The sequence below is a fragment of the Hypanus sabinus genome, chromosome 17, assembly GCF_030144855.1.
Source record: "Hypanus sabinus isolate sHypSab1 chromosome 17, sHypSab1.hap1, whole genome shotgun sequence".
In the NCBI taxonomy this organism is placed as follows: Eukaryota; Metazoa; Chordata; class Chondrichthyes; order Myliobatiformes; family Dasyatidae; genus Hypanus; species Hypanus sabinus.
In genome coordinates, this window is record NC_082722.1 from 46,523,669 (window position 1) to 46,547,781 (window position 24,113).

Sequence of the window (24,113 nt, forward strand, 5' to 3'; positions counted from 1 at the left end):
TCAGTATATAAACGATTCAAGTGCACAAATATTCTCTTTAAAAAGAATGTATCCGTCTCCTTATACAGATCAAATTAGAATCTATGAAATGGCATGTTTAATTTCAAATTCCAAATACAGAGTGTTTTTTTATTTAAGGCAATCCTTAAATTACCTTATTTAAGGACCACCATTTGTTATTTGCTGAAGATGATATGATAAAGATACATCATAAGGGTGTGGAGTTGTGACACCAAGAAACCTACAATGATATTATAGGAAAATAAGAGACAAATTCATTCAAAAATGTATAATCAAATATTCAGAAAGCCTGGCATACTCATTACTTATTCATGATAATACAACTATATTAAGAAAACTAAACAGCATTAGTGCTCAATCATTCACAAAATAAATGAGTTTTTGCATTTATCACTACCAAGTCATCAAGCACCAAAACGAACATTGAGAAGGCACTTCAAAGGTGATTAAGCAAATACAGACACATATTTGCCAATTTAAAACCAATGAAATGCATAGGAATATTCCAAATAAATGGAAAAGTACTAAGTAATAATGTTATTAAATATAGTGTTTGAAAAATAATTGACCTCAGCTGCTTTTTTCACGTTTCTGCTTAAACTTCAGTTTGTGCTTTGCGAGTCAGATAAATGCAAGAGTTTATTTAAACATTGTTGATTGCTGTCTGTGCATTTTATTTCTTTCTATGGTGTTTAATGAAAGAAATTTGATCATTTTTAGCTTCTATGTTAAGATAGTAAAATTATTGACATTAATGTTTGGAGTATCTCTTGTGTGCTTAGATTCTGATAATAAGCTGGAGCAAGAGGAAGGTTTTGAAAATGGATTCATTTTAATAATATTAATGGTTGTATGTGGTGGAAATAATGAAACATACTAAAGGAACTTAGGAACATACTAAAGTTTCCATCTTGTGGCTTTTACATTACTGACAGCACCTGAAGCAGCAGAGTGAAACTGTAACTGATTTATTTGTATCTTTATTACTTTTTTCATTACTTGGAAAATGCACTTTAGATCTTGTAAAGCTATTTGTTGAGATGTTCGAATTGATGCTTCAATTATAATAAAGCAGTCTAAGATAGCAAATTCTAAATTTGATTTAATGAAAGAAAATACACAAAACCCAAAATCCTGCATAAATTGGATAAATTATCAGCATAGATGCATAAGGGAAATGTTTTAATGTTCACTTAAAGGACTGATGAACATAATTTTTTGAAATCATTATTTACTTGGTGTTTTAAAAAGATTCATCATTTTTATTTTCTATGATTAAACTATACAATAAATATTTTATTTTCTATTGAATTATAATTTTAAAATCAAAGTGTGTCAAAATCATTATTTAATTCTGTTATGATTTAAACTCAACTTAAGCTACAAGTACACAATAAAATTGTTTACCATACTGCATTAATGCAAATATGTTTTGAACGTCAATTATTGAGATTTCCATCTGCACTGATTGTGTAGTAATCTGGTGGTATGAGTAACCATCTGCTAGGAAATCTCCCAAGTTTCATTGCTTGGTTTTCTTGGAATTTTTTGGGATGTTAAACTGAAAAGTAATTAGGACTGTCAGATCATTAGAGAGGTGGTGAAGAAAAATGGCATATAGATTGTGAAATAATACCATACATGTGATGAGGACATTTTTATTTACTTTATTTGGAGATACAGTGTGGGGTTCTGGCTCTTCAAGCCCCAGCAACCTCTGATTCAACCCTAGGCTAATCACGGGGCTGTTCACTATGACCAATTAATCTAACACCTGGTATATCTTTGGACTGCGGGAGGAAACCAGAGCACCTGGAGCAAACCTACACATTGCACAGGGAGGACGTACAGACTTCTTACAGATGACGTCAGAATTGAACTCTGAACTGCGATGTCCTGAGCTGCCTTTCTTAATGCATTAAAGATGTATTTCACATTGAGGTTTTATTTTCAGGTGTCAATGATGTTGGATACTGCCCGGTAATGTAAGGCAGTAATCCAAATTGAACATTGCATTTGAAGTTATATTTTGTTCAACTCATTTTTTACGTATGCAGTTGAAATTCATCCCTATGTTAAACAGTAAAGACTGTAACTACATTAAATAGACAGGGAGCAAATATACATTTGAAAAATCACACTCTGATTATTAATAGCTGTGGAATTCCATACTTCATAATGCTGGCACAAAACTTCAAACTTCCCGAAAAGAGAGGAACCTGTGCATGCTCCCGTAACTACACTTGGACAGGTTCAAACTGTGAATCGAATACTAGCTGTTGGTGATGCTTCTGTAGTGCCCTTATAGTGCTGTGCTAAACATCCTTTTGTACAAATACAGGTTGAGCACCCCTTATCTGGAATTCCAAAATCCAAAAAGCTTTGAAATCCAAAATTCTTTGAGGACTGACACAATTGGAAAATTCCACAAGGCATTGGGAAGGGTCCCTGGGGATGAGCAGGTCTCTGCTCACCACAGACAGTTCTGACAATTGACCTCACAGATGTAATGAACAGAAGTTAATGCAAAATAGAAAAAACTGCATAAAGCAAAAAAACAAAGATCTCAATATTATACTGAAAGAATAGATTTGTCAGCGTTGGAATGACCATATGCCGTTTAACGGTATGCTGATCATGATGCAAGCAAAGATATATCACGACAAACTGAAAATTGAAAGTAGTTGTGAATATTCAGCAGGCTGGTTGCAGAGATGTAAGAAAAGGCATGACATTTTTTTAAAGACTTTAAAGATGAAGAGTCTGCTGAACACGAAGCAGCAGAGAAATTCATTAGGTTTTGCGAAGATCATCACTAAGGAAAATCTAACACCAGAACAAGTCTGCAATGCTGATTGTTTTTATACCTGACATAAACCCTGAAAAGAAGTAAAATACAAATACACTGTAATACCTTTTAATCAAAACACGGCGTCGTTGGTGGAGACTGAAAGCCTGCCATTATTTGTTGCTGTACAACAGCTGATTCAAGTATTCTCTCCCAGTGCTGTTTCTGTTACTCTGCAACCATTATGCTTTCATTATATTATTGGTGTAAAGTACATACGTGTGATGAACAAGCCCAAGACGAAAATTGCTTACCAGTAGCATATAAATTCAGAGTCAGAAATGATAGCGATACCAAGCTATCTCATTACATATTCCAAAATTTGAAATCCAAAACTCTTCCAGCCACAAACATTTCAGATAAGGGGTACTCAACCTGTATACTTATGGAACATGTGGATTTTCAGTCGAGACAGTCTAGAGTTTAATTCTGTTGAGGCTGAATTGATGCAGTTTGGAAAGTCAAATAAGGGTCAAACATATACAGGGAATGTTCTGGAGTTTTGACGGACAGGAGAATATTGGAATGGCTACATGGGAACATTGGATAGTGAAGAAGGCAAGGGCGATGTTTGCATGACAAAGATTACAAGGGCTGGGACTTCATGTTGCAACTCTATAAAACTCCCAGTGGCCAGCAGAAATATGGTGGGACAAAAGTCCTGTCCCTGTGCTGATCAACTCTCTGATTTTATGACTCTGAAGAAATGAAGTATACAATGCAGTACTAGTGGTTGCTTTACATAGAATCTCTAAATACTACACTGCACTGAAGTGTGGTAATCCAAGGTGTTATGGTTGTCTGAGTCTGTATTGGGAAGCTCTGGTTCGGGCTGGGATATGGTAAGATGAGTAAGATTCATGGAGAACAAAGATGTGGGGATTTAGCCTGGTCTGGTATGCCGTTCTGTATTGGCAGAGAAGAGCAGATTATTTGGTTGTAATATTGCCTAAGGAATGGTACAGGGTGGTAGAGAGATATCAGAAAATTGTCCTAATGTGGAATAGTGAGTGAAGACGTTAATTGGCTTAGTTGCAGCATTCAAACCAGAGCCAAATGGAGGTTCACATCTAGGATTTTATCGTTGGAATTTTCTGCCTGTTCCTCTACAGTTCTTTTATCCATCTTTAAACCTGTCTCTTTGATCAAGCATTTTGATTCCTGTCTGAATAGCACTTCAGGAAGCTTGCCGTTACAATTTGCCTGATACTTCTGGGAAGTACTTTGGGGTGGCTCCAAGCAAGCTTAGTAAAATGGAAACAAAGAACCCAATAGATTTGAGGAATGAATATGGATAATAAACTGTCACCTATTCTTTAATTTGCTTTTGAATTTTATTTCACTATAGGATGGTGGGCTACGCATTAAAATCATTAGAAGATATAATCTTTGCAGTACTATGTTTGAAATTCAAGCTGTGTTCTTAGAAATGGGCATTTAACTGATTAATGCCCACTCATATGTGAATCAGTTTGCTTTTTCATCAATAATCTCTCTTACAATTACCGTTTCAAATATTCTGAGTTCTTAATATATGCATCACCAAAGGTTTTACTTAGAATATTATTTCCTTATTGAATAATTAATGCATAAATGTAGCTTTACCTGTGCACTGATCTCCCATTGGAGCGAAGCTTTTGCCAAGAGCTTGTACAAATAAAACCTGAAAATCGAATGAAACCAAGATCATTTTCTTTCTAAATTGTGACTGATCAATCTAGTAGATCTGAAATCAGATAAAACTTTGACAAATGAGTGTCTGCCAACCTTTCATGTACTGCTAGTTTAATACTTACTTCTGTCTACATTTAGCTGCCCTGCTCCATCAGTGCCATTTCATTTGATCAATGATTCATATGACAATACATTTTAAAACCCATCATGCTATTAAAAGCTCTGTAGATACTGCTTTCCCTCGATTTACTTTCAGACAGAAAATTTCATAAACCTAAGTAGACAGGATTCCCACTCGTCACTCACCTTTTCAGGCCATGAGGAGCGTAAGGAAAATGAAAACGTTAAAACATTATCATCCTGGGAGCTACCCTCTTGTAAATATATTTTAATTAAAAACAAAAAAAAAGCTATTTTCTGCATTTCTCTGCTTGATCAAAATAGCACAGGAAATTAAACTTGCAGCATAATGTTACTGCAGAAAGTTTTGGATAATCTTAGAGCTTACGTACACCAACAGGATTGAAGGGCCGCAGCCTGAAACGTTGACTGTACTCTTTTCCATAGATGCTGTCTGGCCTGCCTAGTTCCTCCAGCATTTTGCTTGAAAAGAAAGGTCACATTATGGATTAAATTCTTCAGTTTATTCATAATCCACTTTCTTTCATTCCTCTTGCAGCAGGCTCGCTGGTTGGGGTTACCTACTGTCTGTACAAACGGTTAGGGCCACTCACTCACTATTAGCACATTTGGAGTCACTCATCCACTGCCAATGCCCACGCAGAATGGGTGGGCACCTTCAGCTCCTGCCCATGCATCCTATCAGGAGTCTCTCACCCTCTGCTTACACCCTTGCTGAGGTCCATAAACAGTAAAATTACTGACCAATCTTCATCTCATCTAACCAGAAATATTTTGTTTGTCCCATCTTTGCAGCTCTTTGACTAATCTGCTTACACACTTTCCAAGTTCCTACATAGGATTTTTGACCTGAAACAAAACTTTTTGGTAGTTTTTTTAAAAAAATCCTGGTGGACAGCTTTTAAATGTCTCCAATTACCAGTACAACATGGAGTCCCCAGGGTCTATTACCTGAGGCCCAGTTGCTGGGAGAACCATGGTGGGAGGCCTTCAAGAAAGTCAGATCACACAGGCTGTAAAAAGTAGGGCAATCCATTGATATAGTAGAGAGGGGTTAGCAATGGTGGGGGAGGGAAGGGGTTGAGCAGACTGGATCAAGTACAACTTGGCTCAGTTTAAACAGTTAACAGCAAGAAGTTGCATACTTGTAATCAAGAAGTTACTCACATATGGAAAACTGTTCCCTAAATTAATTTGGCACTAATAATGGTTTCACTTTAAATGAAGTCTAAGAGAAAATATCAAGCTCATTTTACAACCTTACACCATATCATAAAATAGAGACCAAACACCTGTTATTTTCCAGAGAGAGCAATATATTCTGGAACATTGGCTGATATAGTTGAGAGGGAAAAGTTTTTTTCTTGTATAAAGCATTTCATCTGATCAAAACCTGAAAACAGTTTAATGACACATCATCATTCTGCACTTAATCTTGTACCTGACTGCAGATTGTAATTGCTGGTCCAGATTTTATTAATCCTGGGCAAACAGACCTTTACATTGATAGTCCTTGGCTGATTGTAAGAAATTCATCTGATTAAACATATCAGATTACCCCATACTTTTGGTTTATTTTTTAATAAGTTATTTAAAGGTATTATTTCAAAAATCCAAAACAAATGCTTTTATTTATAAAAATAAATAAATATACTTTTTTTTCTTTTACTACTTCTTTCTAATCTGGTTGCTTTTTATAAGTAAGTAATTGATATTGAAAGTTGGCAAATACTAGAATTAAGTTAATTCAAAACTTAATTACTAAGGACCTTAGGGCAGATTTAATGCAAAGGAAGGTTAGCAATACAGTTTTGATGTCTACTACCTCAATTTCACTACAAAATACTAGGTTCAAGATATTCAATTGCATACTGTTTTATTCAATGCTACGTGATTGAAAAATGAATTTACCTGGGGAGAAAAAAACGCATTAACAGCCATTTCCATTTTATTTTGTAACACAGCAGAAGTTCAACTAGCTTCCTCATGGGGTGATTTACACTTGCACAAATGGCATATCTCCTTCATGAGTATATCTTTGAAAACCAAAATGAACACTGCATGCAGTGGGTTCCAGATCATAACCCCACTCTGCAGAAACAGGCTGTTCCTTGCTGGGCCCTGTAATGTTGGTCCATCACTTTTAATAATCCTAGGGAACGGCTTCTCTTTATGTACCTTATTTATTTTGTTTATTTGTTTTATTTAGAGATACAGGCCCTTCCCATTCAATGAGCCGCACCACCCTGCGACCCACCCGTGTAACCCTAGCCTAATCATAGGGCAAATCTAAAATGACCAATGAACCTACTAACCAGTATGTCTTTATGGGAGGAGACTGGAGCTCTTGGAGGAAGCTCACGCCATCACAGGGAGAGCATACAAACTCCTTACAGACAGCGCAGGAATTGAACTCCCAATGCCCCAAGTTGCTAACTGCTACGCTACTGTGACACTCTAATTATTTATTGAAATCCCTAATTATTTTTCCGCACCTTTATGCCTTTCTTCATCTTAGATACAATATAAAAGGCATCAAGCCATCCCCCAAATGGGGTGAAGATTATCAATCTGAAGAGAGATAAATGTGTCTTGTCCCTCTAAATAAAATGCCCTTAGGATTAACAAAGTACTTATAGATGGCACAGTGGGTTGAGAGAATGTTTTTGAATAATGAAAGGCCACTTCTCAAAGCTCCAATATTTTATTGCTATTTTAATTATATCTGATTATTCTTTGTAAAATGTAACATTAAAAAACCTGCATGGTATGTCTTAACACCACCTCAGGCTAAAAAGGAAACAGTTTTGAATCTAAATTACAACTGTACAGTGTCTTTGGTTATTTTCGAACTATAATGCAAATTGTATCAAGTACAAATGCACAAGAACAAAAGCCATTAATCAGCCTTATTCCTAAGTCACTGGGTTGTTCCAATCAATTTACAGTAATTAGAAACAGCAGATCAATATGCTAAATATCAATAAGATACAGGTATATCAATATTGACTGCTAATTTATTGAACTCCACCACATAAATAGTTATCCCTACTTTACATGATACATGCTAATATCAATTTGTCTCTCAAATGAAGTATGGTGCAGAAGACTGTAATGTCAGTGTATTAAATGTTCTTCAGATCAGACAAGATTCTAGTCAAATCAGCAGGATCTCCTGCTGTAGCAGCTTCCACACTTGTAGTCTATGATTCTGTTTAGTATCTTGTTTTAATGACAGTATCCTGTGATTGTTTTGCAATTATTTATTTTAGTACATAGATATGAAAGATGCCTGCTTGTGTCTTCATATTGCCATCTGCTCTATTTGAGATTCAGCAATGGGAATGAATTCAGAAGCATTTGGGTTAAGTGTGGATCCTGCTATCTTGTACTACAAGTTCTGGTTTTGTAAGCAAGGAAAAGACAGTGAAGGACAATGTTTTAAATACAGTCTTCACACTCTGAAAACAAAAGTCCAATAAAAAAGAAATCTGAAATAAGAAATAAATGCTGGAAATATTCAGAAGGTTAGGCAGTAACTGTGCAAAGAAAAATAGAATTAACATTTCAGGTAGAAAGCCTTTCATTATTGAAGAGTTTGCAACCTAAAACATTAACTGATATTGCAAGAAGTTACCTTCTCTTTGAAATTTCACGTATATTAAGAATATGTACCATCAGAAAGGAGCTGTTTTCTCAACCAACCCACCCTGCTAATGCTGGTCCTTCCATCTTCCAACATTGAAATTTTCATTGATATAAGGGCAAGATGGAGTTTTTCAAAATTCCTCTGACACCAGTTATCAGGAGTGCTCGTAGTCTGGCACTTGGTCACTCGCCCTTTGTGTAGATAATTTCCAAGCAAATCTTCATGCAACCTGTGGTTATGTAGCCTAGTTTGTGAACTTAGTATGTTGAGAATTAGGATCTTCACACAGAAAGAGTAATGTCAATTGCTCCTTTCCTCCGTTAAAGTAATCTCTTGAAAACTTGTACATAAATATGTTACAGATATTCAGCACCACATTCACCCACCTTATCATGTTAAGTCTTTCTTCCTCTTACACATTTATGTTCCTTTTCAGGTCAGTATAATGTGGAAAAGACAAATGATTTGAACTTGCGTAAGAGAAAGATATGGACATTTCTAAATATTTGACTCATCATCTGGAAGAAGTAACAGATTGTCTATTCCTCTGACTGAATAGTCAAAACTGTTCAAAATGGCCTTAATTATATACATTTCTAAACTTGGTGTGATTCATAGCTACTGCCAATCAACTACTCAACTGTAAAGAATCACAGTTTCCCACACAAACCTAGCAAGTAAATTAACCATGTTGAGTTTTAGGACCATAGTGCTGTGCACTCTGATACCACTGTGTAACATCATATGGTAAATCTTGATCCATGTTCAATTGTAGCTCCCTAGCATGACATCTGAACATAAGGCAGCAAACATGCTATCCGACTATCTGGAATATCTTGTAGAAAAGAGGAACAATGGTGTTTTCTAATGGAAAAGGAATTGCTAGAAATCAAATCTCATTATAAATCAGTAGCTTAGCAAATCATTACATTTAATGTCTAAAATTTAGTGTTCGGACACACGTCACCCTTTAGACTGCAGCATTCCTTCACTTGCTTCACCACCTAGAGGCCAAATGTTATTTCCCAGGTTGTGAAAGCTTTGTACCTAGGTGAGTTTAACTCGCACGTATATTATCAGTCCTTTCTTCAGCTTTGAGGAGAAAAAACACTGAAGACAGGGACTGAGTGCTTTAATAATGGGAGACAAGATTCGTAGATATTATTCTGAAATTATTCATTTTCACATTTCTAATCTGCTGTGTGTTGTAATTTTCTTGTTGACGAGGAAAAAAATGGAATCCAAGAGAAACAATTACCATAGAATAATCAAGATTATGATCTATGGCAGAATTGTTTTTAGTGCAGAGACTCTGACAAATTTATACTGCACAGTTAACGGAAGCAAAAGAACTTGGATTAGCCACCTCCATAAATCTTCTCATCTCACATTGAGGTAGTTAAGAGCTTTTATTGGATGGATACTATACCGTGCTGTATGTACTAAAATATAAAATTATCAACACTGAAACACTGCAAGACTGGTTTCCCCGAGTAACAGATGGTGCCATCTTTCATGGTCCATCTGAACACAGCAATGATTTTCAGTCTCCCAAAAAAAAGCTGCAATTCTCCTTAGCTGCCTTATGAAAGTGAATTCACTATTTGGCTGACTTTCTCATGTCTAAAATAACATAATGCTATTGACTGATGAAGCAAATTTTACCACCCTACTTCATATCCAATCAGGCTTCAAACATCAAATATTCTTGTCTGAAATTTATGTGCAGTCCATCCAGCTTTTCCCTGAATATTGCCACCCTGCCCACACTACTCCATCAGGAAGACTTTGGATAGAATCAATCTAGATGTCTACAGTCTGATTCACTAAGGACTAGTAAGTAACTTGGAAAGCCAACAGAATGTTATTATATATTGTCAGGGGAACTGAATGCACAAGTTGGGAAGGTATTATGGAGGGAATTGATAAGACCACATCTCGAGTTCGTAAAGTTTCAAGAACATGTACATGACTATGGCCTGCAATGGGTGGATAACCTTATCAGGAAAGGTTTAGCAAGTAGATCCTGAGTGGTCTTGACAAGGGATGTTATGACAGGATGTTTTGCCATGCTAGAAAATCCAGAACAAAGGGTTCATTGTTTGAAAATAAGGGATCATCTTCCCTTATTAATGTATTTAATGTGGTAAGTAAAATCTCAGAGAGTAATGAGGTTTTGAAACTTCCTTCTTCAAAAGAGGTGGAAGCAGAGGTAAACTAATTCACGAAAGCAGGTGGATAAAGGATAGGCATGAGTGGATGAGAATTGGCAAAAGGGGCTGAGTGGCCTCTTCCTAGTTCTAATTTGTAAGGTTGCATGATCACTTGAATGTGTATGTTGCTCATCTGAGTTTCTTATTAAACTTCAATTGCCAAACCTTTAGATAGATCATTTTCTTTTTTGTTTTAGTATTCCCATTATAGCCTGGAGAATTTGGAGTTTACGCTTGAGGATTATGAAGTCTCATTTGCTTAGTATATCACTTAGGGGATCAAGTGAAATTGGAGTGGGAAGGTGCTGCTGGGGGAAATATCAGCCATGATGCTTCAAAGTTCAAAGTAAGATCTATTATCAGAGTAAAAACATGTCACCACATACAACCTTGTGATTCTTTTTCTGCAGGAATTCTTAGCAAATCTATAGAACAGTAACTATAATTTTTAAACACCAGGAACTGTAAACTATAAACAAACTGTGCAAATGCAGATGTAAATGAATAACAATAATAATGAGCATGAAATAACAATACAACTGAGTCCCTAAATGTGTATAGTTATCCCCTTTTTCTCAACAGCCTGATGGCTGAAGTGTCATAACTGTTCTTGAACCTAGTGGTGGGAGTCCTGAGGCTCTTCTTGTACCTTCTACCTGATGACAGAGCATGGCCTGGGTGGTGAGGATCTCTGACGATGGATGCAGCATTTCTATAGCAACGTTTCATGTAGATGTGCTCCATGGTTGAGGGGGTTTTACCGGTAATGTACTGGGCTGAATCCATTAACTTTTGTAGGGTTTTCCACTCAAAGGCATTGTTGTTGCCGTACCAGGCTGCAATACAGTCAGTCAGTACACTTTCCACCACACAACTGTAGAAGTTGGTTAATGCAACTGAATGGGAGAGCTGGCATACAGGGACGGAATGGCCTACTCCTACACCTTAAGTCAGCAACCTACACTCAGCAGTTCAGAGAAGAAAATCATTCAAAATCTCATCTTATCAGAATATAGTAGACTTTGGTAACCCACACCAATCTGGGCCATGGGTTCCGATGATGCTTTTGCAAATGGCGCCCAGAAATCCTGACCTTTTTCCAACGTCAATTGCATCTGTGCCACTGCCAGCAGCCAGAATGGGTAGGGGGCAGAGGATAGAGAATAGGGACAGGAAAGAAGTTGCATTAGCATTTTCAGTATCGACTAGAGTAGTGCAACTTTGCACTTCATATGTGGAAACTAAGATAAAACAGAAAGAAAACAGAAAGGAGTTAATTTATAAAGTGGATTTCACAATCTTAGAATGTGGCAGCCAAGCTCCCTGAAACTGCAATCATAATGATCAGATAGCGGTCAGCAAATCGAGATTATTAATGGACAATTCTGGAGCTGCGGATGGCGTTAGAGGTCCAAAATGGTGTCCATGATGCATCGACACATTTGTGGGCAAATTATCAGACTCTGAAAGACTGAGAGATTAGGGTATAGCAGTAAATGTCTGCCCAGAGGCATGATAGATCATAGCATCAATCAGAGTGCAGTGCTAGCTGGATGCTAATGCTATTAAGTTTGTGTTCAATGATCTTTTTTAACATTATCCAGATGAACTCATGTTCAGAAGCTGGAAGTGCCCATTAACATCATCACCCCACCTTTGTCTTATTATCAAAAGGGATCATAATTACCTACAACTTGCATTTTTGGCAGGTGTGTTATTCTTTCTGAAATTGTTGAATGTTGAAAATTTGAGAAAATGGTTATGGAATTTTTGATGACTTCAAGGGCTCTGTACAATGGGTTCCTGGCCTTGGGTGCACTGCAGCAGGAAAAGACAACGAGAAGGGAGGAGCAGGTCGGGGGCTAGATGAGGAAAAATGGGTTCCCCAGGTAACCAATGACCTGACATGACAACTTGACTCCATGCAAATTCTTCCATACGTTTTATAGCATTTTCAATCCGGCAATAATAATAATAATAATGCATAATTAATGACTGAATACTGTATACTCTCAGTGTACACTCGTGCATCTGCTCGTTAATGCAAATATCTAATCAGCCGTTAGTGTGACAGCAACTCAATGCATAAAAACATGTAGACATGATCAAAACATCCATTTGTTATTCAGATCAAACATCAGGATGGGGATGGAATGTGATCTAAGGAATGATGATTAGTGCCAGAGGGGGTGGTTTGAGTATCTAAGAAACACAACACTTTCTCTAGAGTGTGATAAACAAAAAAAAAGCACCGAGTGAGTGTCAGTTTTGTGGGTGAAAATGCCTTGTTAACCAGAGAGGACAAGGGAGAATGACCAGACCGGGTGAAGCTGACAGGAAGACAGCAGTAACTCAGATTACCATCAGTTACAACAGTGGTGTGCAGAAGAGCATCTCTGAATGCACAACACATTACACCTTAGAGGGGGGGGACTACAGGAAAAGAAGGATATACCCAATAAAGTGGCCACCGAGTGCATATTCCATTAGTTTAACAATGGATTGTTTCAGGGTGATTATTCAATAAAACGAAAGAATTATAGCCTGTGTGTGTAGGGTAATATGATATGATAGCTGTAGAAAATGGACATTTCTGATTTGCTTATGGTGGGATGACAGGTTTGTCCCTGTGTTATACTGTCCTGTTTCCTGAATCAGCTCACAGACGGTTCTCAGGAATGGAAAACTTGCATAACCCGGGAACTGCCTGTACCTGTGCAAGGTGTTCAATGAGTAATTCTTCTTCATCCTCAGCAAGGAGCAAGCTATGGAACATCTGTGCTTTGATCTGCAGCTCACTGAAATCTGTAGCCATCTGTGCCCGTGGTTTGTCAGTAACTGTCAAATCAACCATGATCATGAACTCTTATGTGTCTGGCCCTGGAGAAAATTGCAAGATCCCACAGCTTGCGGCCCATTGTTTAGAAAGGAAGATCAGTGAGTTAGCTACATTTTGTTCTTCTCTGCGGAGCATGAGCAAATGGGGGGGGGGGGGGGGTACATGGTTTTGCTAGTATTTTAGGCATCACCAGTTGATGCACTGACATTGAAAGGGATCCCACAATATCCAACTATCCTGTAACTATCTCTTCTACCAGCTGAGACCTGAGCCAATGAGGAAAAGGACGTGGATCCGATAATGAACACTGCCCAAGTAAAATACTACAGCAGCTGTCCATCCACAGGACAGATTGTTGGGGTTCCGGAATAACGGTGCACGTGGCATGTCATACAGAGTTGATGCTAGTTTGCAAAACTCTGCTGCAGAAACATTGTTCCCTCTAAGGTGTGTGGGTGCGCAGCTGCACAACAACTGAAATGCTCCCATGCACGTAGCCTTTCGTGCCGTGCAGCTGGAATTTTGAAATGATGTTAATGTGGCGACCCACTTCCCAGCACACTCAAACCAGCTCACAAGGTGGCGCGCGCCGGCATTGAGGCCGGTCCCAAAGAGGGTGCCAAGCCTGCTTCACCAGCAAGGGGAAAAGCCCGCGTGGGGGACGGGACTGTGAATACGGCAGGGGAGGGCGGAAACAGGAAGGCTTTAAAGCGAGGCCGCAAAGTTTGAATAAACCTCTTTGTAACTGCAGCTCATCGACTACGTGTCATTATTTCAGCGCTGCGTGTAGCACACCGCTACAATTGGTGACCCCGACGGCCCAAACGATATTTGGACCGGAGATGAACGACGCCACATCTGTTCATGCAGTTTCGTTAAAACTGCCAAGCTTCTGGACGCTGTGACCTCACCTATGGTTCCAGCAGGCAGAAGTCCAATTCCACATTCGGCAGATAACCTCAGATGACACACGTTACTACTATGTGGTGAGCTCCCTCGACCAGGAGACAGCGGCCCAGTTTGAGGAGTTCATACAGTCTCCCCCGGAGGACAGAAAATACACAGAATTCAAAGCCCTGCTCATAAGGACTTTCGGACTCTCACGGCGCGAGCGAGCTGCCCACTTACTGCACCTGGATGGTTTGGGGGACAGGCCACCGTCAGTTTTGATGAATGAGATGCTGTCCCTGGCCGGAGGTCACAATCCCTGCCTCATGGTTGAGCAGGCGTTTCTGGAGTAGCTGCCTGAGGACATATGCCTGCTGCTGTCTGACGCAGATTTCAGCGACCCCCGGAAGATGGCGGCCTGGGCGGACGTGCTGTGGAAAGCCAAGAAGCAGAGTGGGGTGTCCATCGCACAGATCACCAGGCCATGCTCCCAGCTGCAGACCAGACCAGACCAGGCCGCAGAGCAGAGGCAGGGGTGAGGAGACCAATGAACAATGGTGCTTCTACCACCAGCGATGGGGCGCAGGAGCCCGCCACTGTAGCCCGCCCTGCAAGTTCCCAGGAAACGCTAGGGCCAGCCGCCGCTGATGGCTACGGCAGCTGGCCATCGGGATAGCCTCTTGTATGTCTGGGACAAGCAGTTGGGACGCTGTTTTTTGGTCGACACTGGTGCCGAGATCAGCATCTTACCTCCGACAAGTTACGACACCCGCAGCAGGGCACCGGGTTCCCCCCCACGAACGGCAGCACAGTAAGGACCTATGGCACAGGTACGGTGCGGCTACAGTTCAGCTCCAGCCGGTTCACGTGGGACTTCACACTGGCCGCCGTAGCCCAACCACTCCTGGGAGCGGATCTTTTGCGAGCTCACAGCTTACTGGTCGACCTGCCGAGGCAGAGACTGGTCCACGCCGAGACCTTTCAAACGTTCTCCCTGGGTGAAGCCCAGTTGCCGGCCCCACACCTAGACTCCATCACGCTGTCCGACATCGACTTCACCAGAGTCCTGGCGGATTTCCCATCGGTTCTGGTGCCGCAGTTCATGGCAGCCATGCCCAGACACGGCGTACAGCACCACATCCTGACACAAGGACCACCCCTCCACGCCCGTGCTCGAAGGCTTCCCCTGGACAAGCTCTAACTGGCGAAGGAGGAATTCAAGAGGATGGAGGAATTGGGAATCATACAGCGGTCTGACAGCCCATGGGCCTCCCCCCTGCACATGGTGCCCAAAGCGACAGGGGGCTGGAGACCATGCGACGACTACCGCAGGCTGAACGAGGCTACAACACCGGACCGCTACCCTGTGCCGCACATTCAGGATTTTGCAGCAAACCTGCACGGCACACAGATCTTCTCCAAAGTAGACCTCGTCCAGGGATACCATCAAATCCCGATGCATCCGGATGACGTCCGCAAAATGGCACTCATCACCCCGTTCGGCCTTTTCGAGTTCCTCCGCATGCCGTTCGGCCTGAAGAATGCCGCACAGACATTTCAGCGGTTAATGGAAGCAGTGGGACGTGAACTGGACTTCGCTTTCATCTATTTGGACGACATCCTCATAGACAGCAGCAGTCGTCAGGAGCATCTGTCCCACCTCCGTCAACTCTACGCTCAACTGAGTGAATATGGCCTGACAATCAACCCCGCCAAATGCCAGTTCGGGCTCGACACCATCGACTTCCTGGGCCACAGGATTACTAAAGATGGGGCAACCCTTCTGCCCGCCAAGGTAGACGCAATCCGCCATTTCCCCCGATCCAACACAATCAAAGGCCTTCAGGAATTTGTGGGTATGGTGAATGTCTATCACCGCTTCCCCCCTTCAGCTGCCCGAATCATGCCAAAGAAGCCTTGGCAAACACCGCGATGCTAGTGCACCCCAGAACAGACGTCCCTACCGCCCTCACAGTAGACGCATCTAACACGGCAGGCGGTGGAGTGCTGGAACAACTCATCGAGGGTCGTTGGCAACCCCTGGCATTTTTCAGCAAACACCTACGACCACCCAAGCTCAAATACAGTGCTTTCGACCAGGAACTGTTGGTGCTATACCTGGCAATCTGGCATTTGAGGTACTTCTTAGAAGGTAGGCCCTTCACCGCATTCACGGACCACAAACCTCTTACCTTTGCGTTCACGAAAGCATCCGCCCCCTGGTCGTCCCGCCAGCAGCAACATCTGTCCTACATCTCCAAATACACGACGGATGTCCGGCATGTCTTGGGAAAGGACAATGTCATGACGGACGCTCTCTCCGGACCTAACATCCAAGCCCTGTCCCAGGGGGTAGACTATGAAGCGCTGGCGGAGGCACAGCAGGCAGACGAGGAGATCCCTACTTACAGAATCGCAGTCTCCGGTTTGCAGCTCTAGGACCTCCCCGTAGGCCCAGGTGAGAGGACCCTACTCTGTGACGTCGCCACCGGCCAACCCCGCCCCATCGTCCCGGCAGCCTGGTGGCAACGCGTTTTCGACTCCATTCACAACTTAGCGCACCCCTCCATCAGGTCAACCATCTGGATGGTAGCCAACAGGTTCGTTTGGCATGGACTCCGCAAGCAGGTCAGTGAATGGGCCAAAACGTGCATGCACTGCCAAACAGCCAAGGTGCAGTGGCACACTAAAGCCCTGCCGCAGCAGTTCCACCCTACCCGCCGGCATTTCGACCACATTCATGTGGATATCGTGGGCCCCCTGGCAGTGTCACGAGGAGCGCGGCACCTCCTGACTATCGTGGACTGGTTCACAAGATGGATAGAGACAGTCCTGCTCACCGACACCACCTCCGAATCTTGTGCCCGGGCACTGATTGCAACCTGGGTATCTCGCTTTGGTGTACCGGCCCACATTACCTCCGACAGAGGCGCCCAGTTCACCTCCAGTCTGTGGTCAGCAATGGCCAGCCTTTTGGGGACACAGCTGCACCACCCACAGTCGAACGGACTAGTGGAGCATTTCCACTGTCACCTAAAGTCAGCTCTCATGGCCCGCCTGAGAGGAGCTAACTGGGCGGACGAGCTTCCCTGGGTCCTACTCGGCATCCACACGGCACCCAAAGAAGATCTGTACACCTCGTCGTCTGTGTTTGTGTATGGCGCACCCCTGGTCATCCCAGCAGAGTTCATACCAGCCCCAAGGGCGCAAGAGGAAGAACCCGCAGCAGTCCTGGGCAGACTACGCGTGAGGCTCGGTAACCTGGCCCCCATACCCACTTCACAGCATGGGCAGAACCCGACCTGCGTACCCAAAGACCTGCAAAACTGTAAGTTCGTTTTTGTACGACGGGGTGGACATCAGGCACAGCTACAGTGGCCCTACGAGGGGCCGTTTACGGTGATCAGAAACAACGGGTCCACATTCGTGCTGGACATTGGGGGGGAAAGAGGAGGTTTTCACGGTGGACCAACTCAAACTGGCCCATGTGGACTTGGCGCTGTCAGTTGAGATTCAGGCACCGTGGCGCAGAGGCAGACCTCCCAAACAGAGTCAGACCCAGACTGAGGACATTGGAGGGTGTATCGCCAGTTCTGGGGGGGAGGTTATGTGGCGACCCACTTCCCAGCGCACTCGAACTGGCTCACAGAGTGGCGCACGCCGGCATTGAAGCAAGCCTGCTTCACCAGCAAGGGGAAAAGCCCGTGTGCAGGACGGGACTGTGAATATGCGCCCCCTACAGCATTCCTGTCTGGGGAGGACGGGAACAGGAAGGCTTTAAAGCGAGGCCGCGAAGTTTGAATAAACCTCTTTGCAACTGCAGCTCACCGACTACGTGTCGTTATTTCAGCGCTGCGTGTAGCACACCGCTACATTAATATCATTTTGAAATCTATATTAATATAATTATGAGATACCCTATAATTAATTGTGTTAATGAATATAATCCACAATTTTTCTAAATAATTAACGTACCACAACTTTTACTTTGAAACATTTTAGAGCTCCAATGTGCAGTATTTAAATTGTCAGTGTTTCAAGTTACAACAGTTTCAAACTGTAACAATAAACACAGAATGGAAGTCGGTACTCATTGTTAATATGCCTCCAGCCCGCTGAACGCTGACACTGTCTACAAGAAAGATTAAAGTGCCGCACAGTTTTCAGGCTGTATTAAAAAAAAAATTGTGCTCAGAGCAAGGGTTGTTCTGCTCAGCTGTGAAAAAAAGGGGCCGGAAAGTTCTTCTATCATGGAAGCTGAAGGTGGCTGCCTCGTGTTCTACAGTTCCATGCTGCAACATCAGCTCTTAGGTATAACATGATACTTGAATCCATTTGTACATAGTTGTTCATCAATTCCACACTAGAATGCTTTGAGTCAGATTACTAACTACTTTTTTTAAAATTCAACCCAGTTTTCTAACAATACAAACATTTAACTGCCCTGGTCACAGGCCACTCTACCCAGTATATCACTAAGTGCAGACATCACCTTTAAAGTTTCATCTGTTTAGCTTTTGTTTTTATTCATGTTGCATAGTGTCAAGTTGCAATTATTAAGTTTCTGAAACAAAAAAGGGAATATAAGAGTGGTTCAGGGAGGATGTGCAGTATGTGCTGTATGTTTACACTGTCTGCAATGAGTTTGGGAGGAGGTAGGTGTGGGAGATGAGAAGTAGGATTAGTCAGGTGGAGTCACTGCATCCAGTTGTGTTCCTGCTTGTATTGCAGGAGAGAGGGAAATGCATCAGTGAATATTGTGCGACGTGTAGTTGAGAGAGGCACTGCAGTTGTGCAAACAATGATGGGTAGAGACGGCAGATTGTGGGTGTCATTCTTGCAGCTGTGGCAAGTGAAGATTCAATCAGATTACATTAACTGATAAAGCCGGTCAGTGATCGGTGGGATGTGCTAAGCCAAGTCAACTGTGACCTGATATTTGAAGTTGCATTCTCAGATCATGACCTCTTGTGAATTTGCATTCATGTTCTTGGAACATCTTCTGGCATTGTGCACCATCACCCCAGAGTGCTGGGAGAAAACTTGCTCCACTTCATGAGCAGAACGTTCACTTCAGAACATCAGTGTTCTGGCTGGAATCCAGACATTACAGGGACAAGCAGAGCAGGCAGTCCAGCAGGTCTACAACAGTTAACTGTGCACCTAAAGAGGAGGCTGATGGTGGGGAGAAGGTGCTAGGCTGTGACATGTATCAGCGAACTGGTTAACAAGTGTAAAAATGGCAAATGGAATACAAGGCTGTGAAAAGTGAAATGCCACGTTGATGAGGACAAAGGAAGTGAGAAAAATCACAACAAGTGACAAAATGCCAAGAAATGTAGAAAAGTGTAGCATATGTACTGTACATTCTGATTGGACCAGGACAGGTAGATAAGGGGGTTAAGAAGGTAAGCAGGTTAGATGTTTTTAATATCAGTGGCATGAAATATGAGAATTGGAGGGCTACGTTAACCCTTATAAAATATTAATTAGGGCACCAATTTAGGCAATACAGTAAAGTTCTAGTTACATCACAGGATGAATGGAAGGATGCAAAGAAGATCTATAAAGAAATTTCATGGCTGCAGAATTGTGGTTATGAGAATATGTTGAGGCAGGGGTTGTCTTTTTGGAACAAAAGTATTGAAGAGAGTTTTGATGGTGGTATATAACATTATGGCAGGCTAAAACAGGATAAACAGATAGAACTTAGTTCCCAGGGCAAATCGTCCCCTTAAGGATGATGTAAAGAGAAAATGTTATTTCACTCACCATCAGAAAGTATGGTGGAGCATCTTAACAAATACATGGGTGTGAACTTAAAGAATCATAACTTGGAAAAACAGTGGACTTAGGGCTAGGAAACAGGATTAATCCAAAGTCCATTTTGGCCAGCATGGATGGTCACAAGTCCCTCAGCACCTCTGATTTCTGATTTCATTCTCATTTAGAAAATAGTCCATATCTTTATTCCTTTAACCAAAGTGCATGACCATACACTTTCCAATGACTTGGTCTCCATAGCCGTCTATGGCAATGAATTTCGCAGATTCATCAGCCTCAATAAAGACATTCCTCTTCATTCCTGTTCTAAAAGGACATCATTGTGTTCTGAGGCTTCACCCTCAGGTTTTAGACCCTTCCACTAACAGAAAAAACTTCCATATGTCCACTCTATCTAGGTCCCTTCATTAGGTTTCAATGATTTTGTCTCCTCTTTCCATTCATCTGAACTCTAGCAAGTACAAGCCCAGAGCTATCAAATGTTCTTCATAACCCTTTCATTCCTGGATTAATTTTCATAAATCTCCTCTGGACCCTCTTCAATGCCTGCATATTCTTTCTTAGATGTGAGGTCCAAAACTGCTCACAGTACTCTAAACCTAATCTGGCCATTGCCACATGATAAAGCCTCAGCATAACATCCTTGCTTTTTCACTCAGTGACCATTTTATTAGGTACACCTGCTTGTTGATGTAAATATCTATTCATGCCTCAGCAATACAGTGCATAAAAACATGCAGACATGGTCAAGAAGTTCAGTTGTTCAGACCAAAATCAGGATAGGGAAGTAATGTGATCTTAGTGACCTTGACTGTGGAATCGTTGTTGGTGTCTGATGGGGTGGTTTGAGTATCTCAGAAGCTGTTGATCTCCAGGGATTTTTAACAGTCTCTGGAGTGTACAGAGAATTGTGCAAAAATATCCTGTGAGTGGCAGTACTGTGGGCAAAAATGCTTTGCCAATATGAGAGGCCAGAGGAAAATAGCCAGTCTAGTTCAAACTGACAGGAAGTCAACAGTCACTCAAAAAAAACCATGTGTTATAATAATGTTGCGCAGAAGTACACAACACATCAACCTTTAAAGTGGTTGGGCTACAGCAGCAGAATACCACACCAACTTCCTCTACTGTAATCAATAAAATGGTCACTGAATTCTAGCCCTCTTGATATGAATGCTAACATTGCATTTGCTTTCCTTACTACCAACTCAACCTACAAGTTAACCTTTAGGGAATCCTGCACTAGACCCCTTAGCACTTCTGATTTCATTCCCCATTTAGAAAATAGTCCATATCTTTATTCCTTCTACCAAAGTGCATGACCAAACACTTTCCAACACTATATTTCATCTGCTACTTCTTTGCCTATTCTTCTAATCTGTTCAAGTCCTTTTTCAGACACTATCTGCTCCTCCACCCATCTTTGTATCATTTTCAAACTTGACCAAAAAGTCCTTCAATTCTAGATCATTAATATATATCATGAAAAGTAGCAAATCCAAACAGACCACAATGGAACAATAAGGCCAATAAAGGCCTCCTTTACTCCCATTCTTTGCCTTCTGCCAGTAGGCCTAACTTCTATCCATGCTTGTATTTTTCTTGAAATACCATGGGCTCAAAGTTCAAAGTCTAAAGTTGAAAGTAAATTTATTATCAAAGTGCATATATGTCACCAGATACAATCCTGAAATTCATTTTCTTGTGGGCATTCACAGTTAATGCAAGAAATACAATAGAATCAATGAAAGACCGCCCCCAGCAGGATGGACAAACAATCGATGTGCAAAAGGCAACAAACTGTGCAAATACAAATTTTACCAGCTTGAGCTGAGAAAAAAAAATTAACAAGTAATTATAATAATGGTAGTAGTATTGGTGTACTTAAAACTACCCCATGTATTAACAACCAAAAAAGGGCAACCACCATTATCAAAATAAACCGAAACATTTTGTTGGCGACTCTCTAACCCCACTATGGGTTTATCTAACTTTAAAGCTGCTCTCTAATTTACTGAACCAGACAAAGATGGGGTATCAGATCAGAGGCAACCATACAAATTATACCTTTTCACACCTTCTATACATAGACAATTTGAAATTATATGCTCCTTCATCAGTAATGCTAAAGCAATTAATTCAAATAGTAGAACTATTCTCTAAAGATATAAACACAAACTTTGGATGAGATAAGTGCAGAACATTAAACAGAGAAAGGCGCAATAGAGCTAGTAGAATATAAAACAGAGCAGCAGGATACAACTGATGAATGAATATAAAACGTATAAGAATCTGGGATATCAACAAGCAATGAAAATAAATCATAGTGCGATAAAGGGAAAACTTTCAACAATATTTATTTTAGGACTTAAGAAAATCTGCCAAACAGAGCTGAATGGAAAAAATATAACAAAGACAATAAACACTTCCACAATACACGTTAGCATATTCTTTTGGCATAATATCTTGGTCCAAAACTGATCCGGAAAATTTACGAAGCAAAATAAGAACTGAAATGACAAATTTTGGAAAACTCTATGTACACTTGAAAGCACTTACATTAACACTACCTAGGACAGAAGAAGAAACAGGAATAACAGACATAAAACATTTACACAACAGTCAAAAAACCTTTTAAGGATATGTCTTCATCAAAAAAACAGGATTCAGCACACCATGCAAACATATTCAATTCTGATAAAAAAAATACACACCATTAAACTTAATTGAAAGTACAACCCATAAAAATTAAGAAGTTATCATTACAGAAGAAAATTTAACCAATGAAAGAGCATGTCCCTCCATGGAAGACATCCCCACAATCTGAGCAGACTTGATGTCAACAAGGAAGCGTTGAAAACTTGGCTCAGAATTAAAGACCTCTTCCTAGAAAGATGAGTGAAGTTATCCCCTCTGGTTCAAGAACATGATGCTTGAGGGGTAATAACTGTTCCTGAACCTAGGTTGTGTAGCTCCTGAGACTCTTCCTGATTGCAGAAGTAAGAAGAGCATGGACTGGATGATGGGTATTCTTGATGATGGATGCAGCTTTCCCGCGACAACTCTTTGTGTAGATGTACTCAGTGGTTGGGATAACTTTATCCATGATGGTCTGGCTCATATCTACTATCTTTGTAGGCTTTTCCACTCAAGGTGTTTCTGTACTAGGCCATGATGCAACCAGTCTATATATTCCCCACCACACATCTATAAAAGGTTGTCAAAGTTTTAGATGACATGCTGAATTTTCACAAACTTCTAAGAAAGTAGGGATGTCGTCATGCTTTCTTCGTAATAGCACTTTCATGCTGGACCCAGGACAGAACCTCTGAAAGGACAACACCAAGGAATTTAAAGTTGTTGTCCCTTTCCACCACTGATCCTCCAATGAGAACTTGCTCATGGACCTTAGGTTTCATCCTCCTGTCTTCCCATTTTGTTTAGCAGCCTCATGGTGTATCTATATCTTAATCACTCTGTCTTTCTCGATTATTTGTTATCAAATTTGTAAACAAATAGAAATAGGACCATTTCATGGTTGAAATCTCCTATATGTTGGTTACTCCTGGCAAGGATCTGCTTTCTGACTCTAGGCAGCAAACTTTAAAATGACTGCAGATTACTATTTACAGACTCGGGTTTGATTTGTGGTGTTGCCAAATACAAATTTTCACCTTCTGTCTTGGTGACACCTTCTGTTTCTCTGTTACAACTCCACAGCTTTAGTTTACTCTCGTATACAACGCATAACATAGTGAGGTAACTAGGCTTTCAGCACTTGTGCAAGGTTAGATAAAAGACATTGAAAGTAGGGGTGAGTCTATCACTGGGTCTTCCACTCATTATTGCAGCATAACAATATTATAAATGCACCAATATTCTGATTATGAGTTACATTATGAATGCTGACAAAATTTCATTCCAGCTTTTATTGATTTGGACTAAGTATTAAAGACAGTGAATGGCATTCCAGGAAATCACCATCTGTTTGTGAGTTAACCCAAGTGGGATAAATTCATTTTAGGTCACAAAATTAAACTTTGTGTTTCTATAAGC